Source organism: Pseudophryne corroboree, chromosome 5, assembly GCF_028390025.1.
Source record: "Pseudophryne corroboree isolate aPseCor3 chromosome 5, aPseCor3.hap2, whole genome shotgun sequence".
NCBI lineage: Eukaryota > Metazoa > Chordata > Amphibia > Anura > Myobatrachidae > Pseudophryne > Pseudophryne corroboree.
The window spans coordinates 374,029,852-374,057,688 of NC_086448.1; the positions used below are offsets into that span (position 1 = coordinate 374,029,852).

Consider the following 27,837-nt stretch of genomic DNA (forward strand, 5'->3'; position numbering starts at 1 on the left):
TTGAACCCCAGAAAGCTGGATCTCGTCGGTGAGGCACTGAGTTAACAGAGGCTTGGTGGCGTGAAGGTTAGCGACCTTACGTATTAATTGGTATTTGAGGCACATAGTGTGTGTGTTTTTAAAGGTAGTGGCAAGAGTGAGAACTCCAGTGTGCAATTAAGACCAAGGTGCAGCCCAAATGAGTGTAATAAAAGTGTACATCCACAACACTGAAATCGAATAGTATGAAAAATGTTACACACACATGTGGCGCTCAAGGACAAATTAGTCTCCCATGTGTCATAAAGGATAATAAGACAATAATCACCCTAAATATTCACAGTAATGATGATCCACCGTTTCTTTTATCAACCTGAAGAAAGGTGACCACCTCCACACAATAATTATTGGCAGTGGGGTCAAGGACAAAAAGAAATATATAGTGCGGTGATCCTTTTTACAATTGATTGAATTTATGCAAATGATGCACTTAAAAACACACGGATATATATCTGCATTTCAAAGATGGTTACACTGATGTAAGAGGAGAGCTTTCAGATGTGTCTTTAGCATGAGAGATGTTTAAATCTGTAAGACAGAATATACTTGCCTCCGCATAGTATAAAGGAGCACAAGTAAAAGAATATAGTGCAATAGTTTTTTGTAAAAACACACATTTAATACAAAATGCACTTACAGACATAAATGATTCAAAGGCATGGTATGAGAATCCAAAAGAAGGCACTTAACACGTTTCTGACTTGAAAGTCCTTCGTCTGACGAAGGACTTTCAAGTCAGAAACGTGTTAAGTGCCTGTTTTTCTAACAATCTCTGCTTACAAGGGAACTCGCCAGCTTCAACACCACCACTCTGAGGGTACTTCCTGATCTCCTGTATCCGGATCTAGAGATCTTCTGTTGGGGACCGTGGGTTTGTGGGCTGTATGCTGAGCTGATGTACCTTCTTTTGGATTCTCATACCATGCCTTTGAATCATTTATGTCTGTAAGTGCATTTTGTATTAAATGTGTGTTTCTACAAAAAACTATTGCACTATATTCTTTTACTTGCGCTCCTTTATACTATGCGGAGGCAAGTATATTCAGTCTTACAGATTTAAACATCTCTCATGCTAAAGACACATCTGAAAGCTCTCCTCTTACATCAGTGGAACCATCTTTGAAATGCAGATATATATCCGTGTGTTTGTAAGTGCATCATTTGCATAAATTCAATCAATTGTAAAAAGGATCACCGCACTATATATTTCGTTTTGTCCTTGACCCCACTGCCAATAATTATTGTGTGGAGGTGGTCACCTTTCTTCAGGTTGATAAAAGAAACGGTGGATCATCATTACTGTGAATATTTAGGGTGTTTATTGTCTTATTATCCTTTATGACACATGGGAGACTAATTTTCCTTGAGTGTGTGTAACATTTTTCATACTATGTGTTTTTAAAGGAAAAACGTGCGGAGGAGCGTGATATATTGACCAAAGGGTTGGTGTTACGCTCCGGCTGTGGAGCACAGCTTGTGAATTTGACTCCCGTGATCGTAGGGCGTATAGATAACAAGTATCTATAAGCTGTTTGATTGGACCGCACATCTGTGTGCGTGATACGCTGCACAACGTGATACCATTTGCGTAATTCCGTGCAATTGCGTCATCATACGTGCTGTGTTAGCATACGCAGACGTGATTTGTGTAAAGTAAAGGAATTTTTCGCTGACTCTCAGGAAATCTTCCTGGTGACATTCATTGGAAAGGGTGATCGATAAGCTTGTTTCTCACCCAACAAAATTCCAGTGGATAGAAACCCAAAAGTAGTAGACCTGTAACCTCCACTGAAAAAGGTGGGGTATTAATTTATTGCTGTTAATACTTCAATACTTCCAGTGCTGAGGGGTCTGGTAGGGGCCTAGTCTGGGTACACAGGGCGATCACTACTGGAGTGGACCGTGGTATTGGCCAGCGGAGGCAGGAGCGGGTGAAAAGCGCTCGGTAAGGAACTTTTCACCATCATCTCGTGTGGGCCATTTGGTATGTTGTGAAAAAAGCCCACAATGGGAGCCAAATGGGCATGGGTGAGGCGTTCAGGAGCTAGAGTTCAGGCTGAGGAGACCAAGAGCGCACCGCTCGGTATATTATGAGTAGGAAGTATGGTCCCTACACGGAGGCTTTTTGTAATCAATGAGTACTTATGAATGGTGAAATATCATTTCCAGTGATTGGTGGTTTTGATCCTGAGGTATTGCTGGTAATATGAAGACAAATATGTTTAACCAAGGTCATATAAGAACGAAAAAATAACTGTATGAACTCGTAGCAACAATAAGTAAGTAAAAAGAGAAAGCAAGTACACCGCCATATGTAGATGTGGAAGCAGTTACAGCCAGTATACAAACTATAGAAAATAATAAAAATATGAATGTGACCTGACTGGTTTCAGCCATTTCTCATGTACTTAGTGGCATAATATCCAACCGGTAAAAGAGGAGCTATAGCCTGCAGGGGAAGGGGCTGAAACCAGTGTAACTGGTAAGTATGGAGCCATTCAAGTACACATATAGCCAAAAATAAAATAAAAATCAGGAAAGTAATAAAACAAATGGAGAATATCCTGTCTGCACATTAGTATTTCCCAGTAGGAAAGCGGACAGAGATGGGGTAACCCACAGGGTATTTCTTTTTAATTACCACATAAGAAGTATTCATTTCTATGAATGCCCTTGTCTAGATAAGCTCGGAAATGTTTGTTGGACCATGTACAGATCCTTAATACGGGATGAGAAGGATTGAATGAATACTTCGCATGACCTAGAAGCTTGTTGTTGGTTTTTTTTTTTTTTTTGCAGTACTAGAAAATTCTCCGTCGGGATAAGATGACTGGTAAACACTGCAAATGGGAGGAATGAGAGAAGTGCAACATTACCCTTTGACAAAACCTGCAGAAGTTATGATTGGGCCTCAATGATGCTAAACCCTTTTCTTTTCTAGCATCAGTGGCCCCTTACTAACTTAATCGACAGACTTTGTTATGTAAATTGAAATGTGAAATACATATATTGTACTCCCGCTCAGGAAGTACAAGGTATGTTAGATACTCCTCAAAGGCTAATGTTGCATTCCACTGTATTCATGTCCATCACAACTAGAGGAAATTATCTCACAGACACCGGGTTCCCTATGAACTTAGGATGGACAGGACACTGGATTGATGGCTAAGGTAGTCCCAGTAGTGACACAGCAAGCACAAGCATTAAGGGGGGTAGACCAAGTATTTAAGAATCAATTCCCCGTAGTGCCCAATCCAGTTGTCATTTTAATAAAATCCTCTCCACCAATACAAACTTTACTGTCACCAACCTCTATTCTGTTTCTTCACAGTTTCCACTTCATCTTTGCGTTCACAAGGGGGGTACAATATATGGACCCGATTCTCCCAAGGTTTCAAGTGACAGCCTGAGTATTTTCTCCCAAGCCCTACATAACTGTTTACTGTCCTTTCAGCCTGAGAATGGGTCGGTGCTGATACAATATGTTGATGACTTGTTGTGCGCTGATTCATTTGAGTCATCCCTGGCAGATACAAAGCAGTTTCTGTTTCGTCTCTTCCAGACAGGACACAAGGTCTCAAGGGATAAACTGCAATTGTGTAGGACAAGGGTCAAATAACTAGGACGTAGTACTGGTACATGATTTGACAGTTCATACACCACATGCCGTATTGGTCCTTCAAAGTTCTGCCTGAACCCGGTATGTCTCATCAGCACGATGACAGTAGTATATTACTGCAGTGTGCCTTGTCATGCACAAAGGGTGGAGGATGAGAATACTGGTGAAGGGAAATTTTGTATAGACACTGATATGCATGATGGTATGGAATATCTGAATCAAACCTTTACTACGAGACCAGACATAAGTGACAGCCCGTTGGTGAATGCAGACCTGATTTTTTTTTTTTCCCCCTCTACAGATGTTTTTTCTTTTTTTTGAGTTATGCTCCTGGTACTCTACATTTGCAAACACCCAACAATTAAAATTGAGATGCAAATTTGTGTTCCCTACAGGAAAAGGAGGTCTGGAAGGCGAAGGGGTATGGTCAGGAGTCCTCAGGACTCTGGAGATATGGACAAGGTAAGCCAGTGGCCCACAGGACGTATCTCCCAAGCCTAGCTGAGGCGGCACATGGCCTGACTTACCTAGAGTAAGGAAAGTATGTGCAAATTGGTAAGAGCTTACTGGCGTGCACCAGGGTTCTCTTCTCAGGCAAGCTGGAAATAAATGACCTGTCTTACTTGCATGAGGAAGAACATTTGGTAAGGTAGCACTGACAGAGCCATCCCATACTCCTCCTGCAGACGGACCTTTTCAGGTAATACAAATCGACTTCGTACAGTTAACACCCTGTAGGAATTTGAAATATGTATTGGTGTGCACTGATGTTTTCTCAAACTGGGTAGAGGCATTTCCTGCCGCCACAAATACTGCTGTGTTTACTGCAGAGAAAATTGTGCAGAAATTTGTGTGTAGATATGGTATCCTTAGGAGTAGGAGCAAAGTGATAGCTTGAAACTGGACAATTACGGTCATAGACACTGCCACTATATGCCATGTAGCATTGGAACCACTCCCAGATCCCCACTTAACCCTCTTTGAAATTTTTGGTTTTGGAAGACAACCTCATGTCATGATCGATCCGCACCATGATCAGAAATACACCAATGAGGTGACAGTACAGTACCTTATCGAGATGAGCCAGCATTTGAGAACTTAACAAAAGAACTTGAAACTGTTGATTCCTGGTATGCCAACTACTAACGGTCTTGATTGTGAACCAAGAGACTGTGTGATTGTTCTTACGCTCAGGTTGCCTAATAGACAGTTGAGAAGGACCATACCAAGTTTTGTTGACAGCACGATCCCAGTGAAAGTAGCCGAGAGAGAGACTTGGGTCCACGATTCCCATCGCAAGAAAGTCGTTAGTCCAGTAGGAACTCGTAAAGGGAGTGCGATCGCAGAAGTATCACCCGAGAGTCTGTTCCGTGAAGACTGAGAGGCGGCACTGTTGAACACTAATTGAGCGTACTAAAGGATTACAGCAAGACCAGTCGTAGCAATGGATTTGCTATAAGCAAGATTTGTTTTGTTCTATCTTTCTTTTTTCCCATTGACAAACATTTTTTTTTCAGGACATTCTATTTTTGTGCGGTTTCCTGTGGAGTTGAGCGTGGTACTGGAACTGGTTCTGGAGAAAGGAGTGATGTCTTTATAGGATCCCAGGATCAGCCTATCACTTTGTTAAAGCCAGAGAAAATCAAAGGTCTAGTAGTTACGGAGTTCGGAGGTAACGTGATAGGCTATTATCAGAGGAATACTGTATTTTGTAGTTACTACGACCCCATAATTGAAGATGAGTGCATCCAGAGATGTCAGTCTAGCAATAAGGCAGCATTTGACAGACATCCCTTGAGTGATTACCACTCACTATTGGGTGAGGTCTTAAACTAAACGGAATGTTGGATGTGCTCACAGGTACTTCTAAGACAAAATAATGCAGGACTAGTACCATATTCTTTAGAGTTAGCTGAGGTACTTGAATGACACGGAAAGGGGGGGGGGGGTATGTGTGCAACGTTCATTCAAATCAGACATCATAGGCTATAACACTGTCCCAGCATACTCTATAGGTTGAATGTCGTCCCACACCCAACCAGTGGTCCTGTGACCGCCGAGCGCATATAGAGGATGTCCCGTCCTCTTCCCTGTCTTCCCCAAATATAGTCAATGTCTGATTTGCGAAATTAATACATACGTGTGTCTAGGTCACCGATTATTGTTTGAAATATTTTTTTTTATTATGTTTAGTGTGACAGTTATGACAGTTATTGTCTACTGTCAAAGGGTTGACTGTCGAAGTCAAAAATATTACATACACACCACATGCAAACTCCAAACAGATGGGTCTCTGTTAGTGCGTTTTGCGCATATACGGTAGCATACACATTCGCACAGAGAAGCCACAAAGACATGTACAACATATTCATACAACACAAAACATGTTTAGCATCATTTTGTATTAAATTATATTGTAGAGTGTAACATCATATATATATGTATTATTGGAAGGGAACAACAAGTTAAAGATATACTTAGTGTCAAAATGATCAGGAGAATGTGTGTGTTAATTTGATAGCTATGGGTAGATTGTAGCACATTGCAACGATTAGTTATGATTAAGTGTATGAATATGAAGCCACATTCTAAAGTGAACAAAGGATTTCCTGATAGACAGCATGTGTGCAGAAAGAAGCCAGTGGCTAACCCCTATAATTGCATCATCAAACTAGACGTCGCTTGCATATGAACTGACCAATAACACATCATGAATGAGAGACCTCCCTCCCCTGGACCAATAACAGAAGACTCAGTCCCAGACATGTACCTCCCCCAATACACAGTATATAGGTATTTCCCCTCACCCAGGAAGTTCTGTTGGTGCAGATTCAAAGATGGAGAGGACTGTGCATTGAGGGATAGGGTGAAGTATGCTGGCTGTAACTGATCCTTATGTAACTATCTGCTTCTTATGTAATATATATATATATAATGTTATAACTGAATGATATAGTGTACATATGTTATATTGTATGCATACCCTTTTTGATATCAAATATATATATTTCTGAGCGTTGGACCTCAGCCTACAATGTGTGCGACTGCTTGCTTTCTCTTAAGGGATGTAGTGTTTGCAACGTACAGTACAGCGCACTTATATCGTATATGGTAATAAGATGCGCCTTGCATCTGAAGCATTTATTAACGCTGTCATTTTAGATATTTATTAGAGAAATAATTAGAACTTTACAGGCCGAACTTGTACTTTTTTTTTTTTAAAGCAGCAAACATTTACAAGGCAAAACCTGGCCCATGGTCTGTATGTATGGGCATGAATTTCTACTTCACAATTCTCTACACCAATAAGTTTAAAATGAAAGGGAAAACAGAAAGTTACATTTTCTCTCTAGTAAAATGCTAAAGTTAGATTTTACCAGCAAACCTTATTTTACTTTGTGATTCATGTTTTATGCTGCCTAAACGTCCTGATATTACAGACTCTGACTCCATTAAAAAATGAAAATAAAAAACGTTGTGAGGTTATGAAATAAGAGTGTTAAATATATACAAAGTTAAATTGGTTCATTGTTTTTTTTTAAAGGAAGGAAAAAAAAATGTCTTTGACTCAGAAAGTGTGAAGATTTATTAAATGCTTCGCCTCTGGTATATGTTCAGTCCATATGAAAGAGCATGCAGGGAGGCAATTTCTGCTCTTTCGATAATGTGCTGCTATTTCTATTTTTTATTTCTCCGGCAGGGTCCAGAGGATAACATTGGGATATGATGACGCAACAGCGGATTTGCACCAGTCGATCAAAGCTTTCGGCCTCCAGCATGCAACGGGCCCGTCCATATAGCCCCGCCTCCTGGCTCAGGCAAATCAGTTTTTTTTTGGTGTGGCAGGAGCTGGACAATGGTCAAGAAGGCTGCTGGCTTTTTAGCAGCCATAAGCTTTTTTTTTTTAAAAAAATTTTATAGTCTTACTATTTTTTTTTTGAGCAATCTTTCTAAAAAGCATCTTATACGTACCTTAGAAAGTGTCGCTCCAACAACTCCCCGCCAAGTCATGACAGCGCTTACCCACGAGTACGGTGCTGTTTCGGCGGACGTCTGTGTCGCGTGGCTGCACATCAGGGAGGAGGTAAGAGGGTCCCCCAGGTGGGACCCGCCAAAAATTGCGGTCCCAGGAGACGGACCGCGCCGCTGGCATGGACACTATACTGCACAGGGACCCCACTATATCCACCAGGGCAGGGAGCACAGGTCGGATTTACTAAAATCCATTTAATATAGGCTCCATAGTACCCGGTGGTGAGGCCCAGCATAGGGGATTAGGCGCTGACCTGTAGCCCCTCCCCCAGCTCCGGGCGCCATCTACTGCTGGTGTTCCCGCCCTGGAGCTGCATTTCTCTCTCCCTCACTCTCTGACAGAGATATTGGCACCATCTTCACTACTATCTGGGCTGATCTCCGGGACTGCAGGGCTCTGTCTACTTTGTAAAGCCGCCTGTCTCATCAACGCTGTGCATTTACAGGCACTTAAGTATTCTACATATCATATCACAGTGTTCGTTAAGAACAAGTGTACTGCTATTTGAATATTTAGTACAAGTATTCTGTGATATACATCCAATATCTACTGTGCATTGTTATATCTATACTCATACATATTTATATGTAGTTTCTCTGACGTCCTAGTGGATGCTGGGAACTCCGTAAGGACCATGGGGAATAGCGGGCTCCGAAGGAGGCTGGGCACTCTAGAAAGTTCTTAGACTACCTGGTGTGCACTGGCTCCTCCCACCATGACCCTCCTCCAAGCCTCAGTTAGATTTCGTGCCCGGCCGAGGTTGGATGCACACTAGGGGCTCTCCTGAGCTCTTAGAAAGTTAGTCTTAGAATTTGTTATTTTCAGTGAGACCTGCTGGCAACAGGCTCACTGCAGCGAGGGACTAAGGGGAGAAGAAGCGAACTCGCCTGCTTGCAGCCGGATTGGGCTTCTTAGGCTACTGGACACCATTAGCTCCAGAGGGATCGACCGCAGGCCCAGCCTTGATGTTAGGTCCCGGAGCCGCGCCGCCGTCCCCCTTACAGAGCCAGAAGCAAGAAGATGGTCCGGAAAATCGGCGGCATGAAGACATCCTGTCTTCACCAAGGTAGCGCACAGCACTGCAGCTGTGCGCCATTGCTCCTCATACACACTTCACACTCCGGTCACTGAGGGTGCAGGGCGCTGGGGGGGGGCGCCCTGAGGCAGCAATAAAAACACCTTGGCTGGCTAAAATACCTCAATATATAGCCCCTGGGGCTATATATGAGGTAAATACCCCTGCCAGAATCCCATAAAAAGCGGGAGAATACGCCGCGAAAAAGGGGCGGAGCCTATCTCCTCAGCACACTGGCGCCATTTTTCCCTCACAGCTCGGCTGGAAGGAAGCTCCCTGGCTCTTCCCTGCAATTCTACAGTACAGTAAGAGGGAAAAGAGAGGGGGGCATTAAAATTGGCACTGTATACAGTATATTATATTGAAAAGCAGCTATTAGGGACATAACTCAGTTAGTCCCTGTGTATATATATATAGCGCTCTGGTGTGTGCTGGCATACTCTTACTCTGTCCCCCCAAAGGGCTTTTGTGGGTCCTGTCCTCTGTTTGAGCATTCCCTGTGTGTGTGGAGTGTGTCGGTACGGCTGTGTCGACATGTTTGAGGAGGATAATGATGTGGAGGGGGAGCAGATGCCTTTAGCAGGGATGTCACCCCCTGGGGGTCAGACACCTGAGTGGATGGTATTATGGCAGGAAATGAGTGCACGTATAGACTCCTTACATAAAAAATTTGACGACATGCCGACTGTGGGACAGCCGAGTCTTCAGCTCGTGCCTGTCCAGGTGTCTCAAAAGTCATCAGGGGCTCTGAAACGCCCGCTATCTCAGGTGGCACAAGTAGATGTCGACACGGATACTGACACCAGTGTCGACGACGATGAGTCAAATTTAATGCCCGTTAAGGCCATTCACTGCATGATTGAGGCAATGAAAGAGGTGTTAAATATTTCTGATTTACATCCAGGTACCACAAAAAAGGGTATTATGTTTGGGGAGAAAAAACTACCTGTAGTTTTTTCCCCCGTCAGATGAATTAAATGAAGTGTGTGAAGAAGCGTGGGCTTCCCCTGATAAGAAATTGGTAATTCCTAAGAAGCTACTAATGGCGTTCCCTTTCCCGCCAGAGGATAGGTTACGTTGGGAAACACCCCCGAGGGTGGATAAAGCGCTCACACGTTTGTCTAAAAAGGTGGCACTACCGTCCCAGGATACGGCCGCCCTTAAGGAACCTGCTGATAGAAAGCAGGAGGCGATCCTGAAGTCTGTATATACACACTCAGGCATTATACTCAGACCAGCTATTGCGTCAGCATGGATGTGCAGGGCTGCCGCTGCGTGGTCAGATAAACTGTCAGAAAATATTGACACGTTAGACAGAGACACGATCCTGCTAACAATTGACCATATCAAAGACTCAGTCTTATACATGAGAGATGCACAGAGGGAAATCTGCCGGCTGGCATCTAAAGTAAGTGCATTATCCATCTCTGCTAGGAGATGCTTATGGACTCGCCAGTGGACTGGAGATGCAGATTCCAAAAGGCACATGGAAGTTTTGCCTTATAAGGGGGAGGAATTATTTGGGGATGGTCTCTCCGACCTAGTTTCCACAGCAACGTCTGGGAAGTCAGCATTTTTACCCCATGTCCCCTCACAGCCTAAGAAGGCGCCATTTTATCAGGTTCAGTCCTTTCGGTCCCAGAAAAACAAGCGGGGAAAAGGAGGGTCTTTTCTGTCAAGAGGCAGAGGCAGGGGAAAAAGGCTGCAGCAAACAGCAGGTTCCCAGGAACAAAAGTCCTCCCCCGCTTCCTCTTCCAAGTCCGCCGCATGACGGTGGGGCTTCACAGGCGGAGCCAGGTACGGTGGGGGCCCGCCTCAGGAATTTCAGCGATCAGTGGGCTCGCTCACAGGTGGATCCCTGGATCCTTCAAATAGTATCCCAGGGATACAGGCTGGAATTCGAGGCGACTCCACCCTGCCGTTTCCTAAAATCCGCCTTGCCGATTGCTCCCTCAGACAGGGAGGCGGTGCTAGCAGCGATTCACAAGCTGTATTCCCAGCAGGTGATAATCAAGGTACCCCTACTTCAACAAGGCCGGGGTTACTATTCCACACTATTTGTGGTGCCGAAACCGGACGGTTCGGTGAGACCCATTTTAAATTTGAAATCCTTGAACACATACATAAAAAAATTCAAGTTCAAGATGGAATCGCTCAGGGCGGTTATTGCAAGCCTGGACGAGGGGGATTACATGGTATCCCTGGACATCAAGGATGCTTACCTGCATGTCCCCATTTACAATTCTCACCAGGAGTACCTCAGATTTGTGGTACAGGATTGCCATTACCAATTCCAGACGCTGCCGTTTGGACTCTCCACGGCACCGAGGGTATTTACCAAGGTTATGGCGGAAAGATGATACTCCTTCAAAAAAAGGGAGTTTTAATTATCCCATACTTGGACGATCTCCTAATAAAGGCACGATCCAAGGAACAGTTGTTAGTGGGAGTAGCACTATCTCAGGAAGTGCTGAGCCAGCACGGTTGGATTCTGAATATCCCAAAGTCACAGCTGGTCCCCACGACACGTCTAATGTTCCTGGGAATGATTCTGGACACGGCCCAGAAAAAAAGTGTTTCTCCCGGAGGAGAAAGCCAGGGAGTTGTCTTCTCTAGTCAGAGACCTCCTAAAACCAAAACAGGTATCGGTGCATCACTGCACGCGGGTCCTGGGAAAGATGGTAGCTTCTTACGAAGCAATTCCATTCGGCAGGTTCCATGCCAGAATTTTTCAGTGGGACCTGTTGGACAAGTGGTCCGGATCGCATCTTCAGATGCATCGTTTAATAACCCTGTCTCCACGAACCAGGGTGTCTCTTCTGTGGTGGCTGCACAGTGCTCATCTTCTGGAGGGCCGCAGATTCGGCATACAGGACTGGGTCCTGGTGACCACGGAAGCCAGCCTACGAGGCTGGGGGGCAGTCACAAAGGGAAGAAATTTCCAAGGACTATGGTCAAGTCAGGAGACTGCCCTTCACATAAATATTCTGGAACTAAGGGCCATTTACAATGCCCTAAGTCAAGCAAAATCCCTGCTCCTACACCAGCCGGTGCTGATCCAGTCAGACAACATCACGGCAGTCGCCCATGTGAATCGACAGGGCGGCACAAGAAGCAGGACGGCGATGGCAGAAGCCACAAAAATTCTCCGATGGGCGGAGAATCATGTACTAGCACTGTCAGCAGTGTTCATCCCGGGAGTGGACAACTGGGAAGCAGACTTTCTCAGCAGGCACGACCTCCACCCGGGAGAGTGGGGACTTCATCCAGAAGTCTTCCAAATGATTGTAAATCAATGGGGTCGTCCACAGGTGGACATGATGGCGTCCCGCCTAAACAAAAAACTAGAGAGGTATTGCGCCAGGTCAAGAGACCCTCAGGCGATAGCTGTGGACGCTCTAGTGACACCGTGGGTGTACCGGTCAGTTTATGTGTTCTTTCCTCTACCTCTCATACCAAAGGTATTGAGAATAATAAGAAAGCGAGGAGTAAACACAATTCTCGTGGTTCCGGATTGGCCGAGAAGAGCGTGGTACCCGGAACTTCAAGAGATGATCTCAGAGGACCCGTGGTCTCTGCCGCTCAGACAGGACCTGCTGCAGCAGGGCCCCTGTCTGTTCCAAGACTTACCGCGGCTGCATTTGACGGCGTGGCGGTTGAGCGCCGGATCCTGAAGGAAAAGGGCATTCCGGAGGAAGTCATTCCTACGCTTATTAAAGCCAGGAAAGATGTTACGGCAAAGCATTATCACCGCATATGGCGGAAATATGTTGCATGGTGCGAGGCCAAAAAGGCCCCAACAGAGGAATTTCAACTAGGTCGATTTCTGCATTTCCTGCAAGCAGGAGTGAATATGGGCCTAAAACTGGGCTCCATTAAGGTACAGATCTCGGCTCTGTCAATTTTCTTTCAAAAAGAACTAGCTTCAGTACCTGAAGTTCAGACATTTGTGAAAGGAGTGCTGCATATTCAGCCCCCATTTGTGCCTCCTGTGGCACCTTGGGATCTCAACGTGATGTTGAGTTTCTTAAAATCACATTGGTTTGAGCCACTAAAAACCGTGGATCTGAAATATCTCATGTGGAAAGTGGTCATGTTATTGGCCTTGGCTTCAGCCAGGCGAGTGTAAGAGTTGGCGGCTTTATCATGTAAAAGCCCTTATCTGATTTTCCATATGGATAGGGCAGAATTGAGGACTCGTCCCCAGTTTCTCCCTAAGGTGGTGTCAGCGTTTCACCTGAACCAGCCTATTGTGGTGCCTGCGGCTACTAAGGATTTGGAGGACTCCAAGTTGCTAGACGTTGTCAGGGCCCTGAAAATATATATTTCCAGGACGGCTGGAGTCAGAAAATCTGACTCGCTGTTTATCCTGTATGCACCCAACAAGCTGGGTGCTCCTGCTTCTAAGCAGACTATTGCTCGTTGGATTTGTAGTACAATTCAGCTTGCACATACTGTGGCAGGCCTGCCACAGCCAAAATCTGTCAATGCCCATTCCACAAGGAAGGTGGGCTCATCTTGGGCGGCTGCCCAAGGGGTCTCGGCTTTACAACTTTGCCGAGCTGCTACTTGGTCAGGGGCAAACACGTTTGCAAAATTCTATAAATTTGATACCCTGGCTGAGGAGGACCTGGAGTTCTCTCATTCGGTGCTGCAGAGTCATCCGCACTCTCCCGCCCGTTTGGGAGCTTTGGTATAATCCCCATGGTCCTTACGGAGTTCCCAGCATCCACTAGGACGTCAGAGAAAATAAGAATTTACTCACCGGTAATTCTATTTCTCGTAGTCCGTAGTGGATGCTGGGCGCCCATCCCAAGTGCGGTTTATCTGCAATACTTGTACATAGTTATTGTTAACTAAATCGGGTTATTGTTGAGCCATCTGTTGAGAGGCTCTATTGTTTTCATACTGTTAACTGTGTTTCATATCACGAGTTGTACGGTGTGATTGGTGTGGCTGGTATGAGTCTTACCCGGGATTCAAAATCCTTCCTTATTGTGTACGCTCGTCCGGGCACAGTACCTAACTGAGGCTTGGAGGAGGGTCATGGTGGGAGGAGCCAGTGCACACCAGGTAGTCTAAGATCTTTCTAGAGTGCCCAGCCTCCTTCGGAGCCCGCTATTCCCCATGGTCCTTACGGAGTTCCCAGCATCCACTACGGACTACGAGAAATAGAATTACCGGTGAGTAAATTCTTATTTTTACTACTCCAGTGCAGTTTTATTGTTTATATGTAATAACTTCTGCATTGTACATGTGACTGATTGTGCCTGTAGCTGTTGTGAGGGATTCCATTCTCCTATATCACATATTGCTATCACTATATTCTGTACACTGAGGGGCTTAGTGCGTCAGGGTCCCATATATATTTATATAGTGTTACACAGAATATACGATTGGGTATTTTTACTGTGTGTTTCAGTCACCTCATACTGCTTAAATCCTCTGTTTTGTGTACTGTGTTTACTGTCCCATAACATAGGGGGTTATTTTCAGGTATTGTGTTTGTCTGGCTATATTGTACTGTTATGCCCTAAGGCTACATTCCTTATAATATCTGCTACACAGGGCAGGAAATCCGCGGACGCTTCTGCATCCTGCAGTACTGGCACCACGGATTTACCTGAGGGGAAAGTTTTAGCTGCTGGTTCAGGCACTGAGTGCCATACACCCAGTCAACCTGCAGCACCTGTGGCCAATCAGGACCCACCCTGGGCAGCAAGTCTGCTGACTACACTTGTGACACGTCTTACGCCCCCTGTGGGACCTCCTGTGCCATTGCAGCCACATATTGTCCCTGTTAATCCGCCCTGGGCGGATACTCTGTCTACCCAATTACAACAATGAAATCAATCTTTGGTTAGACAAAAGTCTACCCCACGCTCCTCTGGGACCAAGGGGTCATCTAAACAGGCTATTTCTTCCTCACAATCCACTAATATTTTGGATAATTCTTCCGATGAGGATGGGGAATATACTGATCCGTCAGGCACAGATACAGTTGCATCTGGTGAGGAATCTACAACCCAGGTTGATGTTCCTGACCTAGTGGAGGCTATTAAGCAAATTCTTCAAATAGATGATGACATTGAGCCTCCTACTGCGTCTAAGAAACCTGATAAGTTCAAACATCAGAAGGTTGCTAAAGTAGTCTTGCCACATTCTGACCATTTAATTGACATTCGTCAGGAATCCTGGTAGTCTCCAGGAAAGAAATTTTCCCAGTCTAAAAAGATGCTAGCTCGTTATCCTATCCCTGCGGAGTTGAGTAACAAGTGGGAAACTCCACCGCCGGTGCACTCTCATGTCGCCCGTCTTGTGGTGTCATTTACTCTGCCTGTCACCACTGTCGCCTCACTGAAGGAACCGACAGATACGCATGTGGAGGGATGCCTGAAGTCTATTTACTCCCTTACTGGCGCAGTACATAGACCCACTATGGCAGCCTCGGTTCCGGTATGAATGGTCAACAATGTTAAGGTCGACACTATTAGGTCGACATGAAAATGGAAAGGACACATGGAAAGGTCAACATGAGTATTTTTTACTTTTTTTGGTCTTGTTTTCTTTTTAAAGTGACAGGGAACCCCAATTAGTGCACCACGTACCGCTGCGCTCGGCACAGGTTACCGTTCCCAATCGTAGTCCACGTGAATCGTAAAGTATGAAAAAGTTCCAAAAAAGAAAAAAGTTGAAAAACTCATGTCAACCTTTTCAGGTGTCGACCATTTTCATGTCGACCATTTGTCCATGTCGACCAATAGTGGTCGACCTAATGAGTGTCAACCTTAACATTGTCGACCATCTGAACGGATACGTGCAGCCTCTTGAGCTGCGAAAGTCATTGAAGCGTGGGTTCAGGCAATTGAGGATGAGCTGCCTCAGGATTTTTCTGACACTGCCAGACAATATCAGTCTTATATTACTGCAGCCTCCCACTATATTCAGGAGGCCGCCTCTGATGCAGGTGTAATGGCGGCCAAGGCATCTACTACGTCTATTCTGGCTCATCAAATTATGTGGTTGAGGTCCTGGAAGGTGGACCTGGACTCCTTTTAAGGGAGACATCCTGTTTGGGGAGGATCTAAACAAGATTGTAACTGACTTGGCTACTGCCAAGACTGCATGTCTCCCAAATACTAATCCTTCTGTTCCGAAGGCTAAGAGTACCACTTTTCGTTCCTTTCGACCTCCAGGAAAAGCTAATGGTCAGGCGTATCCACAACAGGCTTGTGCTTCCAAAGCCACTAAGCCTAAATCTAAACAATCCTGAGCCACTCGTCAGCCTGCTTCCAAACAAGACAAGCCTGCTGCATGATGAGGCAGGCCTTCCCCTGGGGGACCTCAGGGTGAGAGGCCGACTTCTGCGGTTCGCTCAGGCCTGCTTAAAGACCACTTCAGACGCCTGGGTGCGGGAAGTTGCCTCTCACGGGTACGCAATCTCTTTCAAGAGACGTTCCCTTCGCCAGTTTTGCACAATGTTTAACCCTGCGGACCCGTTAAAGGCACACTACACTTGGCTGTACAATCCCTCCTTGATACAGGAGTGGTATTGCCGGTACCTCTGTCTCAGAGAGGAAAGGGTTACTATTCGACCCGGTTTCTATTTCTGAAGCCAAATGGGTCCTTCCAACCTATACTCAACCTCAAATCATTGAACAAGTTTGTGTGAGTATCCAAATTCCATATGAAAACTCTGCGCTCTATAGTACTGGCCATTGAACCTGAAGACTATATGGTATCCCTGGACATACAGGATGCTTACCTGCACATACCTATTGCCATATCGCATCAGCAATATCTGAGGTTTGCTATTGGCATCCTACATTATCAATTCCAGGCACTGCCTTTTGGATTGGCCACGGCCCCTCGGATCTTCACCAAGGTCATGGCCGTGATGACGGCTCTTCTCCGCCGTCAGAGTATCAGGATCCTGCCGTATCTGGATGACTTGCTGATCCTGGCGAACTCCCAAGAGGTTCTCCTCAGTCATCTGCAACTGACAGTCCAATTCTTACAAGCCCACGGGTGGCTCATCAATTGGAAAAAGTCCTCGCTGGTCCCTGCTCGGAGCATGGTGCACCTGGGGACACTACTGGACACACACAACCAACTATTGTTTTTGTCTCCAGAGAAAATTCTAAAACTTCAGGACAGTATCAGATATTTCCTCTCTCGTCCAGCAATGCAAGTACTAGGCCTCATGGTGTCTATTTTCGACATGGTAGATTACGCTCAATTTCATTCACGTCCTCTGCAGAGGTTAATTCTTTCCAAGTGGGATGGCCTGCCTCATAGGATCAGGTCTCAAATGATCTCCTTGACTCCGGAGGTTCATCTGTTACTGAGCTGGTGGCTACAGGACCAACAGTTGCGCACGGGCCATCTTTTCTGGATCTCCAACTGGGTCCTCTTTGACACCGGATGGCAGTCTGCGGGGTTTGGGCGCGGTGTTGGAGCAACACTCTTTCATGGGTCGATGGACCAGGGAGGACTCTCTCCTCCCGATAAAATTTCTGGAATTGCGGGTGGTGTTTAATGCGTTGACACTGGCCCTGCCTCGAGTACAGAACAGGCCTGTTCAAGTACAATCAGACAACGCCACCACGGTGACGTACATAAATCAAGGCGGCACTTGAAGTCGCATGGCAATGATGGAAGTATCAAAAGTACTCCGTTGGGCGGAATGCCATCTGCCAGCAATATCGGCAGTGTTCATCCCTGGAGTTCACAACTGGGAAGCAGATTTCCTCAGTCGTCAGGACATTCATGCCGGAGAGTGGAGTCTTCATTTGGAAGTCTTTCAACTCCTAGTGGACAAGTTGGGCCTACCGGACGTAGACCTGATGGCGTCTCGACACAATCACATGGTTCCGGCCTTCGGATCAAGGACAAGGGATCCTCAAGCAGCATTCGTGGATGCACTGGCAATTCCATGGAACTTTCGGCTGCCATACGTGTTCTGTCCAGTGTCACTCCTGCCCAGGGTACTTCAAGAAAAAGGAATACTAATTCTAGTCGCTTCAGCGTGGCCCAGACGGCATTGGTTCTCAGACCTGCAGGGTCTATCGATAGAGCGTCCTCTTCTACTTCCTCAAAGCCCAGACCACCTCGTTCAGGGCCCTTGTGTCTATCCTGACCTGGCTTTGACGGCGTGGCTCTTGAAGCTTCACTCCTGAGGGCCAAGGGATTCTCTGAGGCAGTTATTCAAACTATGTTGAAGGCTTGCAGGAGGTCAGATACTATGTTGAAGGCCCTCAGGAGGTCAGATCCCCTTTTTGTACTTTTTTGGTTTTCACAAACGTGGCTGGCCTGCGAATAAGCAGACCTCGGCCAGATGGATTAGAATGGTGATTGCACAAGGCTATGCACAGGCTTGTCTCCCAGCTCCTGTTGCTATCAAAGCCCATTCTACTCGGTCTGTTGGACCTTCTTGGGCGGTCCGCCGAGGCACATCCGCTGAAGAATTGTGCAAGGTGGCTATGTGTTCCTCTGTGAACACGTTTATCAGGTTCTATGCCTTTGATACTTACGCCTTCCAGGATGCTTTCTTTGGTCGCCGGGTTCTGGTACCCGCTGCAGTGCGTCCCCTCCCATGAGGAACTGCTTTAGGACATCCCCAGTGTTATTCCCTGTGGAATACCAGTGTACCCCGCTACAGAAAAAGAGATTTATGGTAGACTTACCATAGTTAAATCTCTGCGAGGTACACTGGATTCCACGGGGCTCCCACCCTGAAGCACTTGGCTTCTTTGGGTTTGTATGGCATTAGCTGCTGATCCCTTCTCCTGTCGTGAGAATGTGGTTCTATGTGACTAACATCTGCCATCTCTTTTACCTGCTAATGCTTTGGACTGGTTATCAAAACTGAGCTCTAGTGCTTGGAGGCAGGGCTGTAGAGGAGGTGGTGCAATGCATCCTGGGAACAGTCAAAGCTTTAGCCTGTTGGTGCCTTGGTTCAAGATCCAACTCTACACCCTGATGTTATTCCCTGTGGAATCCAGTGTACCTCACAGAAAGAGATTTAACTATGGTATGTCTACCATAAATCTCCTTTTTCACAACACAACACTCATTACATGTTTCAGATGAGGACTCGGAGGATGAGGACTCATCGCACTTCGGGTCTGCATACAGAGACGAGGAGGAAGGCTTCAGCTCAGTGGACATACCTGAGCTAATTAGTGCTATGAAAGCCATTCTATCCTTAGAAGAGGCAGCAGACCCTCGGTTATGAACTAAGGCACCTGTGTTTAAACATCCCAAAACAGTTAGGACTGAGTTTCCTGGGTCAGATCAGCTGATCAGCCCGTCTTCAGTGGGAAATTATGCAAGAGGCTTGGATTACGCCCAGTAAGAAGTTAGAATTCCAAGGAAATGGAATTCCAATCATCTGCTTACGCCTGGGGACTGATTAAAAAAAAAAGGGACATGGCTCCCAAAGTAGATACGCATGTCATTAGATTGGTGTGAAAGTCTACATTACTTCTGCCTTCAACATCAATTAATGATTTAACGGATAGGAGAGTCGATGATTTTTGAAAAAAAAACATTTTTTTCCTCTTCTTGGTCAGCCATAAGTCCATCCATGGGGTGGCGTAAGCAGTGGCAGCCTGTGCTGAGGCACTTCTTGCAAAGCTGGAGGAATACCGAAGGATTGAGGACCACATTTATCGTCAGCACCGGAGGTTCCACGACTGCAGTGGGGACTCGTGCAGGTTCCACTCCATAAAAACTTTTTTCATCCGGTATCCGGCTTGTGCTGTAGCCATATAGTATTGTTAGACGTGTGAGCGCACATATATTGAATAAATGGTTAATTAGGCTGCTGGTTTGATAAGTAAAAAAATATTTTTATTTAAAAAAACAGACAATATACATTTCATAATAAAAACCATCATAATGGAAATCGCAGAATGAGTTTTATATATATATCTCCCCGCTATAGCCAATTGGACTTTATATAATTAGTATTAAGCATGCATGCCTATAAATTTAGCTGGTTAGTTAGAACAAGTCATGGTTCTCAAATACAGTCTTGGTCGTTTGTGACTGTTTAATCCCTCCAGGGGAATTTTAGTAATGATGTTGATATTTTGTTGATTAAACAAGAACCAAAAGTTGTCCTTTAATATATATTAATTGATAGCACAGTCCATTTAGTGGAACAACTTTCCTCAGCTGTATATTACCAGTTTGTGCTGGTTATAAATGTGATGCTGATCGATTTTATGATCAAGTGGTCCCCCGTCGTGACACTCTTATGGGCAATGCTTACCCTCCACTCTGCGGCGGTTTTCGTGTCTACGGCTGGGCTAAATCATCACAGAAAACGAGGGCTGTGTCCGGCTATGCGGTGACACGCTCCAAGCGTGGATTGTGGCAGGGAGCGCTCGGCCGCACGTCGCGGCTTCCGGGTTGAGCGGAGCTTCCGGTTTACCCATTAATTTTGTGACCAATGAGAAACATCCCTGAGGGGGATAAATAGAGACTGTGCATTGAGATCTCTACACCTCTGAAGAAACCGCCACCCACAAAAGGCGGAGAAACGCGTCAGGTGATCTAAACGACGGCAGGTGGAGCGCATCGTAAACCGGAAGCCGGTTTATAACCAGCACAAACTGGTAATATACAGCTGAGGAAAGTTGTTCCACTAAATGGACTGTGCTATCAATTAATATATATTAAAGGACAACTTTTGGTTCTTGTTTAATCAACAAAATATCAACATCATTACTAAAATTCCCCTGGAGGGATTAAACAGTCACAAACGACCAAGACTGTATTTGAGAACCATGACTTGTTCTAACTAACCAGCTAAATTTATAGGCATGCATGCTTAATACTAATTATATAAAGTCCAATTGGCTATAGCGGGGAGATATATATATAAAACTCATTTTGCGATTTCCATTATGATGGTTTTTATTATGAAATGTATATTTAGTCTGTTTTTTTTTAAATAAAAATATATTTTTTTACTTATCAAACCAGCAGCCTAATTAACCATTTATTCAATATATGTGCGCTCACACGTCTGAATTTATTTGTTTAGGTACAGTGTCCCTTTATTAAGGAGGACTTCCAGATCCTCCTTGTGTGAGCTGCAACCAATTATTGCAACTAATAGTATAACAAACTTAGCGCCCATTGTATATATTTTTTATATAGTATTGTTTTTTATGAACTGTGATTTATTGTTGGAATACCCCCCTTTTTTATTATTAAATTATTTTTGAATACTCACCTGGTGGAGTTGCATACGTTGAATGTCTTTGAAGGGAAAACCTAAAGATACCTTAATGTGCACACAAGATAAAATATACATGTAAGTGTGTTTCTATAGTGTGTTTCTATAGAGTCCACAGTGTGATCCATTGTGAGGGTGTATTTCCATTGCAAAGATACCTTTATATGCATTTGCGATAGAATTGGAATGTAAGTGTCTATCTGTCAGGAGAAAAAGAGTACATTATCAGTCTGGGAACAAGCATTTCACCTGTAGCTTCCAGCGCATGTATTTAGCATACTTTCTTTTGTCCTGTGCTGATGCATTGGAGGAGGACCTTCCAAAGGCATCTAGAGAGCAAAAATCTCATGTTGCACATATCAAACAGGCGGCAAAATTTATGGAAACGGCCTTGGATATGGGTACAATTATCTCTCCGGCATCAGCTTCACCATAAATAGCTTGCAGAGCAAGTTGGCTATGTACATGGAAAGCTGACCCAGAATCCAGGAAGGTTCTGGAGTTTTAGCCTTTTTTACTGGAGATATTCTTTTTGGGTAAAGAATTAAACCGTAATTTCGAGTCAGAAGCAGATTCCAAGAAAGTGAAGTTTCCTTCCACACACATTCAAGTCTAGATTTCCAGCTTTTCGGAATCAAGGAAAAGCAAAGTTTGATGGCAAACAGTCCCAATCCAACAAGTCTGGTAAGAATAAAAGGTATTGGGCTACCAGAGGACCGGCTTCCAAATCAGAAGATAAGCTATCAGTCTGATGATGCGGGCCTCCACCTGGGGGAACCCAGGGTGGGAGGCCAATTTCTTCAGTTTGCACAGATCTGGCAGCAGTCTACTATAGATGCCGGGGTGCAAGAAGCGGTATCTCACGGTTATGCATTTGATTTCAAGAAACACCCTCATCAAAGGTTTTGTATCAGCCCGTCTTCAGTGGAAATGAAGGCTTTGCAAGAGGCAGTTCAGAAGTTGCTTCTGTCAGGAGTGATAATTACAGTTCCTCCTGCACAATGAGGACAAGATTTTTATTCAAACCTATTTTTACTCCAGAAGCCAAATGGGTCGTTCCGGCCCATACTCAGTTTCAAAACGCTGAACAAGTACATTTGGATGCCTCTGTTTTCATATGGAAACTTTACGTTCCATTATTTTGGCCAGGGAGCCAGAGGATTTATTGTATCCCTGGATATCCAGGATGTTTACCTACATGTTCCTATAGCACTGTCCCATCATTTTCAGTTTCAGGCCCTACCATTTGGACTGACCACAGCTCACAGTGAATTCACCAAAATGATTATCTTCTCTTCATTAGCAGGGGATAAGGATTTTTTCATACCTCAACGATTTATTAATCCTGGCACAGTCTTAGGAATGGCTTCAGTGTCATCTGCAACAGACAATAGCCTGTTTACAGAGATACTGTTGGCTCATAAATTGGGCAAAATCCTCTTTGGTTCCGTCACAATGGATGACTCACTTGGGGGCTGTGTTGGAATTGGGTATTCAGAGAATAATTTTACCTCTGAACAAAATATCCAAAAGTAATTTAAGGATTCAGGAGTTGTTACACAGTCAAACGGTATCCATTTACGCGGCAATGCGTGTAATGGGTTTAATGGTGTAGATTTTCGACATGACGGAGCATACTCGGTTCCACTTGATGCATCTGCATCGTCTGATCTTTTCCAAGTGGAATGGTTTTCATCAGACAACAAAAGCGCAGATTATGGTCTTTCCTCTGGCAGTTAGGAGGTCAATAGCCTGGTGGCTACAGACATCCTATCTGGACAAAGGGAGACTGCTTTGGATATCAGATTGGGAAACTCTGACAATGGATGCCAGCCCTCGAAGGGGAGCAGTGTCAGGAATGAGTTGTTTCCAGGGGCAGTGGAGAAAGGAATAAAGTTGCCTGCCAATAAATATATTGGAACTTCGGGCCATATATATATGGCATTTATTCATGCAAAGAACATCCAATGGCAATGGCAGTAGTGTACCTGAACGATCAGGGATGAACATGCAGCCAAAACACAATGAAGAAGGTGAGTCACACGTTTAGGTGGGCAGTACTTCATTATCCAGCCTTATCCGCAGTATTCATTCCGGGAGTCCTAAACTGGAAAGCGGATTTTCTCCATTGACATGCCATTCATGCACGAATAGGCTTTACACTCCAAAGTCTTACAAACTCTGGTAGACACTTGGGGTTACCGGAGATACATCTCATGGCGTCCCGTCAGAACAATAAAGTTTTGCATGCAGGTCAAGAACAAAGGATCACAAAGTGACCTTTGTGGATGCCCTGTCAGTGAGATGGGTCTTTCGTCTTGCTCATGTGTTTCCACCAATCGCCATGTGAACCAGAGTGATGCGAAAGGTAAGACAAGGTAAGGGTGCCGTGATACTAATAGCTCCGGCTTGGTCCAGAAGGCAGTGTTACACAGATCTGCAGAGGATGTCGATGGATGCTCCATTCCTACTCCCTCAACATTTAGATCTACTGACTCGGGGGCCTTGCTATTACAAGCACTTGGATCAACTGTCTTTGACGGCTCAGCTCTTGAGACTTCAATCCTGAAAGCAAGAGGATCTCACAACAGGTAATTTAAAAAAATGCTCAGAGTAAGGAATCCTTCCTTAATTTGCAATATCATCGAATATGGAAAACCTATGGGGGTAATTCCAAGTTGATCGCAGCAGGATTTTTGTTAGCAGTTGGGCAAAACCATGTGCACTGCAGGGGAGGCAAATATAACGTGCAGAGAGAGTTAGATTTGGGTGGGTTATTTTGTTTCTGTGCAGGGTAAATACTGGCTGCTTTATTTTTACACTGCAATTTAGATTTCAGTTTGAACACACCACACCCAAATCTAACTCTCTCTGCACATGTTATATCTGCCTCCCCTGCAGTGCACATGGTTTTGCCCAACTGCTAACAAAAATCCTGCTGCGATCAACTCAGAATTACCCCCCATATTCAATGGTGCAGTAACTGGAAATTTGACCTTAGGTTTCAAAATTTTCAGAGTCATAGCATTTCTTTAGGCTAAGGTCTGCGGATGGCTCCTTGATGGTACAAGTGTCGGCATTGACTGTATGGTTCTAAAAGGAAAATTGCTAACCCACAGGATGCCTGTGCACATTTTTTTTTCAGGGAATGCTGCCGATTTAGCCTCCTTTTGTTCCTCCTACAGTGCCTTGGGACTTAAGGTTGGTCTAAAGGCCCTTCAAGTTGTCCCATTTGAACCACTAAAAGCAGTGGGTCTTAAATGGTTAACAGCTAAAGTTCTCTTTCTACAGGCTATTGCTTCAACTAGAAGAGTTTCAGATTTAGGGGCATTATGTCGCCCTCAACTTCTGATTTTTTTGTCCAGATAGAGTGGTTCTCAAAACCAGTTCTGGGTATCTTCCTAAAGTGGTGTCTAAATTCCACCGAATGAAGAAATTGTTGTCCCGCCCTTCCAAGGGCCAGATCTTTCTGCTGGAGATGCATCGTTTGACGTAGTCTGTGCCTTAAGGATCTACGTGGATCATACCAGTGCCATCGGAAAGACGGACACTCTTTGTTATCTGCGGATTTCACAAGAGAGAATGGCCTGCTGATAAGCAGACACTGGCGAAGTGGCTTCGGATGAATATGTTAGAAGCATATTCTCAAGCTTCCGGCTAATGTCTCTGCTCACTCTACTCGTAAGGTAGGTCCATTATGGGCAGCACAATGTTGTGCTTCAGCAGAATAGATATGTAAGGCAGCCACATGGTCTTCCATTAACACATTCATTACACATTATGCCTTGGATACCTTTGCCTCTCAGGAGGCTGAATTCGTGCAAAAGAATCTCCTGTCCAATCAGGAGCGTCTCCACCACTAAGTTGCTTTGGGACATCCCAATGTTATCCTGTGAATAACCTGTGGACCCTGCTGGAGAAATATTCATTATGGTAAGAACTTACCGTTGATAACGTTACTTCTCCTTAGTCCACAGGGATCCCACTGTGAAGCACCTGATTTGAGGATCCTTTCACTGAATAACCTCTTCCTTTTTGTACGGAAGGGTGTGCATGTGTGTTCTTCTCGCCTGATTAGGGCTCTCTATTACCACTTTTACACTCGCACTCCCGGGTCACTCCCGGGATGCGTCCCGGGATGCCTTCCCGGGACTGACCCCTTTCACACTGCACTAAGACCTGGGATCGACCCGGGACAGCCCCATTTACACTGATCCCGGGATATCCCTGCAAATGCACATGTGTGTCATTAGAAATGGCCTTTTCTGGCTCACATTGATGAGGTCACACTAGTCAACAAAGGGAGGGGTGGTGCCTGCTCACACCATTGCTGCAGTCATGGCCGACGGAGTACCCGTGTGTATGCCTGAGCTCATGATTCTTTCTGCTTTGCAGATGTTTCATACAGCCACTGACAGCATGATGCAGCTTATCACACCTCCTGGTCTGTCCAGGTCGCCATGCTGCCTTCCTCACACGCATCAAGGACGCTCCCCAGGGCTCTGAATGATGACATCATCTTTTCTGAGCCCATGAAAGCTCCAATCGGAGGCCTTTTAACAGTCCCGGGTAGTGAATCCCGGGACGGGCCCTTTCACACAACCCAGCTTCCCGGGACGGTCCCGGGTTCAACCCTGCTTTTGACCTGGGATGAAATCCCGGGATGCTCGTCCCGGGAAATTGTCCCTGTACCCATTTACACTGAGAAGAATCCCGGGATGATGCGCGTTCACGTGCAATATCCCGGGATTTTTCTGCGAGTGTAAAAGGGGTATATGATGCTCCTTTCCTTGAGCTGTGGAAAAACAACTGATTTGCCTGATCCAGGAGACGGGGATATTTGGACGGGCTCATTGCATGCTGGGAGGCCGAAAGCTTTGACCGATTGGTGCAAATCCGCTGTCGCATCATCATATCCCAATGTTATCCTGTGGACTTAGAAGAAAATAACTATCAATGGTAAGTTCTTACCATTACAAATAATTTTCAAACTGTAGATTTACATTCTCAATATGCAATCTGCAGTGGTCTTGTAATAAAGAAATGGAAGGAGTATAGCCCATTTACAGTATGGCATTTTTGCCCAGAGTGGTGATTATGCCCTTTCTGTAGATTTACAATAGTGTTATTCATAATTTGATGATGTTTAGTGTTACCTGGAACCTGTATCAGTCTCTGTTGTAGCATGTTATGCAGTGCATCATGATAAAAATGAAAAAAATATATATACATTGCTCTGGTTTAAATTTGTATAACAGGAACAGTAAAAATATTAAATTGCTTTCTCTTTTTTTCACATCTTATGCATGAAGAGAATGGGAGAATCTGTGAGTTAAAATACATTATGTGTTGTGTTTGATCTACTATGTTTTTTACTTTTTTTTCCAAGTCTGATGGCATTTCATATGCCTGAAGAACAACTTAATCCTCTGACATGCAGGGGCGGATTTAGGAGTCATGTCATTGTCTCCTTCATTTTTGGTCAAGTCTGGTTGCTTCGAGACTGCCAAAGCAGCACAAACCTCACACTACTAAAACCTTCTGGACAACAATTTGCTGCCCATTGCCCAATTCCCGTCATTTGCTAAATACAGTACAGTTTGAATATCCCATATCCGGAATGCTCGGGACCAGGAGCATTACTGATATGGAACTTTTCCGGATAACCGATTACCTGTTATGCAGACGTGTCCGTGGGGGTCCGGCGCGTCGGTGAAGGGGTCAGTGGCGGGTCCGCGGCAGATACTGGGAGTCAGCGGTGATGAGGGAATGGCTGCAAAGCCACTCCCCCACCTGTCTGTGATTGGCCGCAGACTCCAGTGACGTCATGACGTCACTACAGGTCTTAAATATTCCAGTTTTCGGAATATTTTGGTTAACATGTATCCGGATAATGAATACCAAACCTGTATTTAAAAGAAAAAAAAAAGCTGTATTGACAAAAAATAAAAAATAAATAACTTGGCCTTACCAGCCTGCTGTGCCGCCCCAGGCAGGTGCCTCACGTGCCTAGTGGGAAATACGCCACTTCTGAAACAGGGTAGGATTCGCCAACTCTTGACAACAGCAGCAGGGATAGGGGGTTGGGTTGATTTCATTGATGGTTTATCGGGTAGTTTAGAGCTTTAGGAGGAGGGTTTTTTTGCAATTTATAGGGTTGTGCAGGCAGTCAACCAGCCTCTTCTGGAAATCCCTCCCTCCCCGTGTTGGCTTAGAGGCAGGAAAGAATAATTGTCAGTAACATGGCCACCTTGCTTCATTAGATCTAGAGGCACTCCTTTCTGGTGCTCCGTTTAGGAGGATTAGTACCCTAATGTGGTCAGTGACACCAACTGTCCAAATGGGCCTCTCTTGGTGGTCATTAGAAGGGAGTACGGATAGCAATAAGATTTGAGGTCGAAATGGACTTGCAGAATGCCCTCATTTCTTAGTCTGATGGGCTGGCAGAAGGCCCTCATCTGATTGGGCCAGCAAAAAGCCCCCATTTCTTATTCTGATGTGCTGGTAATTTGGGATGGCAGAAGGCCCCCAGTGTTGCCCCCAAATTTTTTTGAAATATCAATACAGGTGAAGATTTTAGTGTAGTAATTGACATTCTTTCTTCACCACCATACAATTATATTTAGTGTCATAATTTAATGATATTTAAATAAAAGTTGATCTTTTTTCTCCTCCAATACTTGTTTGGGCTCAGGATTTTTAGATAAGTTATTGTGATATGTAAATTGCTGCTGATGGAGGGATTAACGGAGGATGTCATCGGCTATGGGGAGCTTAATTTACATAAGATAAAGCCTACTGCATGCAAAACAGGCTTTTCA

At 44.9% G+C, this 27,837-nt stretch overlaps 1 protein-coding gene across 3 annotated transcripts in view; it reads left to right on the plus strand.

Moving 5' to 3' along the window:
- The window catches only part of SLC12A7 (solute carrier family 12 member 7), a 952,187-nt gene that overhangs the window by 906,122 nt on the left and 18,228 nt on the right, over positions 1-27,837 (plus strand). The window lies entirely within an intron of this gene.